This window comes from Crotalus tigris, unplaced genomic scaffold, assembly GCF_016545835.1.
Source record: "Crotalus tigris isolate CLP2741 ecotype Arizona unplaced genomic scaffold, ASM1654583v1 scf7180000023825.297174, whole genome shotgun sequence".
Taxonomy (NCBI): Eukaryota; Metazoa; Chordata; class Lepidosauria; order Squamata; family Viperidae; genus Crotalus; species Crotalus tigris.
In genome coordinates, this window is record NW_024100210.1 from 232,437 (window position 1) to 236,351 (window position 3,915).

The 3,915-nt window shown below is 33.1% G+C and overlaps 1 protein-coding gene across 1 annotated transcript in view; it reads right to left on the bottom strand.

Annotated features, from left to right (window-relative positions):
- The window catches only part of LOC120298242 (zinc finger protein 84-like), a 57,178-nt gene that overhangs the window by 28,561 nt on the left and 24,702 nt on the right, over positions 1 to 3,915 (bottom strand). The window lies entirely within an intron of this gene.

Sequence of the window (3,915 nt, forward strand, 5' to 3'; positions counted from 1 at the left end):
GTGCTTTGGAAAATAGCTTAATTCCCTCTTCTTTGATTCATAGTGATCAAGCAGGATTTATAACAGGGAGATATATGAAACATAATGTTAGACAAATTATTAATTTAATTGAGTACTTGGATAAGAATAACCAGATTATTGTGGCTTTTATCTTTTTGGATGCTGAAAAAGCTTTTGATCAATTAGACTAGCAATTTTTATTTTTATTGGTAGAGAAAATAAATTTTGGGGATAATTTTTTACATGCACTTAAAGCTATATATCAGCAGCAATCTGCACAAATTGTTGTAAATGGGGGACTGACTGAGAATTTTAATATTCAAAAAGGGACAAGACAAGGATGTCCATTATCCCCATTGTTATTTGTTTTAACATTGGAAATTTTATTGATTCAGATTCGGGAATCAAAGTTAATCAAGGGTGTAAAGATAAGGAAGAATGAGTATAAATTGCGGGCATTCGCGGATGATTTGGTTTTAATTTTGGAACAACCGAATCAAGCGATTGATGGTTTATTAGAACTTATAACACAGTATGGGAATGTTTCTGGTTTTAAAGTTAATAACTATAAGACCAAGATATTATCTAAGAATATGTCAGTTAAGGACAGGGAAAGTTTGATTAAAGCCACAGGTTTTCAGATGGTAAAAAAGGTTAAATATTTGGGAGTATATCTAACTGCTTCAAATGGAAAATTGTATAAGAACAATTATGAACCATTATGGGCAAAAGTTCAGAAGGACTTAAGAGATTGGAAAAAATTGCAATTGTCATTGTTGGGGAGAATTTCAGCTGTAAAAATGAATGTTCTACCAAAGTTTCTTTTTTTGTTTCAGATGATACCTATTCTTTAAAAAGAGGCAAATTTGGAGGAATGGCAAGGGTATCAATAATTTTATATGGGCCGGGAAGAAACCAAGGGTTAAGTTTAAGATATTACAGGATGCTCGAGAAAGAGGGGGACTTAAGGCACCTAATTTGAAATTATATTATGATGCAGCCGCCTTAACTTGGTTAAGTGATTGGCTTAACTTAACAAATATGGATATTCTTTTTTTGGAAGGTTGGGATTTAATATATGGTTGGCATGCATACTTAATTTTTAATAAGAAAGTCGATCGGACTTTTAAATCACATATTTTGAGGAATGCTTTACTTCGTGTATGGAAAAAGTATTATTATAGATTAAATTATAAAATACCTATCTGGGGGATTCCCAAACATGCAATTGAGGGAACTTCTAAGGGGACAAATTTTGATAAAATCTCATATAAAGAATTGTTAATTTGCTCTGGTTCGAATTGGCATTTGAAATCCCTAGATGTATTAAGGCAGGAAAATATTCTACAGTCATGGTTTCAATATTTACAAATAGTGGACAGATGGACTGTAGATAAAAAAGAGGGAATAACATTAGAAGATAGACAATTGGTTATTCAGATTAAAAAATCAAAATCCGGCTCATATAAAAAGAATATACAATGTTTTATTAGAGTTAGACTCGGAAACAGAATTGGTTAAAGATTGTATGATTAAATGGGCTCAGAATATACAGGAACCGATCTCATTGGATTTATGGGAGACAATTTGGACAAGAAATGTTAAATTTACACAAGCTCAAAACTTGAGAGAAAATTTTTATAAAATGTTTTATAGATGGCATTTAGATCCTAAAAAAATATCTTGTATGTATTCCAATATACAGCCCAAATGTTGGAGATGTGGCAATAATGATGCGACATACTTTCATATTTGGTGGAATTGTAAAAAAGTAAAGGCTTTTTGGATTATGATTTGGTGGAACATTCAAAAGATTTTTAGAAGAAAGATAAAGTTTACTCCTCAACTATTTTTACTTGGTATTTTCGTTGACTTAAATGAAAAAGAAACTACTTTGATGTTGAATTTATTAACTGCAGCAAGGTTATTAGTAGGTTTATATTGGAAGAAAGATTCCTTGCCTACTTTAGAAGAATGGATATTTAAAGTATCTAGTTTTGCAGAAATGGCAAAAATTTCTGCTTATTTAAAGGATCATACACAAGAAAGATATATTATTGTATGGGGAAGGTGGATAGATTATATTCAGAAAAAGTATGGCATTAAAAAGTTTCATTTATTTTATGAATGAATATTAAATATTATATAGAATTGTTTTATAGGTTATGGAGTTAAAGGTTAATTATGACAATTTTTTTTCTCTTTTCTTTTTTTCTTTTTTCTTTATTATTATAAATTTTGTTATTATTAACCCTGTATTCTGCTCTGGGAAGTGAAGGGAGGGGGGTTGGGGGTGGGAGGGAGGGTAAGGGGGGGTAAAGGTAGTATAGACAATGGTTGCTTATGAATTTTTTTTTCTTACTTTAAAATCTTATTGTATTTTTATAAATGTTTGTATGTTAAAAAATAAAAAAAATTCAATAAAAAATAAATAAAAAAATAAGCAAACAAAAAAAAAACAAAAAACAGAATCTTGTGTAGAAGTAGGTTACCTCCTATGCACAGGGACATGGGAAAATGGTAAATGGTGGTCTGGAATCAATGAGACCACTGCTATGGATCGTTATGCCCTTACTAACATACCTGGGATGCCCTATCTAAAAGACCCCACAAATACCAGTCTCCATTGGTTAGCCCCAGATGGAATGTACTGGATTTGCGGAAAAATGGCATACGGGCAACTACCTAAGAACTGGTGTGGATCTTGTGTATTGGGAATAATTTGACCAGGATTTTTCCTGTTACCATTAAAAACTGAGCAAATTCTTGGAGTCCCTGTATATGATGAAATTGGCAAGACAAAAAAGGGAACCAAGTGCATACACCCAATGCGCAGGAATCACTTGGCAAAAGAATGAATGGCCACCTTGTTGCATCATTCTAGTCTATGGCCCGGCTACTTGGGCTGAGGATGGGATGTATGGCTACTGTACCCCTATTTATATGATCAACAGGATCATGAGGTTACAAGCGGTGATAGAGTTAATCATCAATGAGACTGTGAAGGGACTAACTGAATTGGCTAAAGAAAATGTGAAATCCAGAACATATATCATGCAAAATAGGTTAGCCCTGGACTATCTTTTAGCCAAAGAAGGAGGGGCATGTGGAAAATTCAATCTAACAAACTGTTGCATCGAAGTAGATGAAAGTGGAAAAGTATTGAAAGGCATAACAGACCAAATGATCAAGTTAGCACACGTTCTAGTGCAAACCTGGAACGGATTTAACTTGGAAGACGTATTTTCAGGATGGTGGCCAAAGTTACCAGGCCTACAAACCATCATAGTTATAGTAGCATTGTTAATTCTAGGATGTATTTTAATTCCTTGCTTACTCCCGTCTTATAGCCATGATTTGGAGGATCTCAGAAAGTACAGCCCAATTAACTGCAAAACATGAAACAATGTTAGCCTTGTGGGAATATAAAATAGTACCTTCAAGAGATCCTGAATCAGAGGTAGAATGGAAGTTTAAGCTAGAAAACTTCCAAAGGGGGGAGTAAAGTGGGAAAGAAATAGAATAACATAGAATAAAGAATAATAATAATAATAATGAAAAATCACTAAAAGCAAAAATCATGTGTCTGCATAATTTCTGAAAGAAAGCAGTGTTAGCCAAAAGCTGTATTAACAGTACGTGAATGACCTAATGCATATTTAGAAACATTGTTTAAAAGTAAAAACTGCCTTCATTGTATTCCCATGAGAAATGGACCTAACGTGTGAGAAACTATCTGAATGTTACAAAATAGATTCCATATACAATGTAAGATTCCATCTATGCTTCCTTTGTTCCTGAGAAAAAGAAACCTATAAAGCTTTAGTTTAGACCCGCCCCCTTGTTCAGAAATTTGCTGATTGTAAATCACTTCTGAAGCTTTGTGCAAAAATAAAAACCTCTCTTTCACCGTGG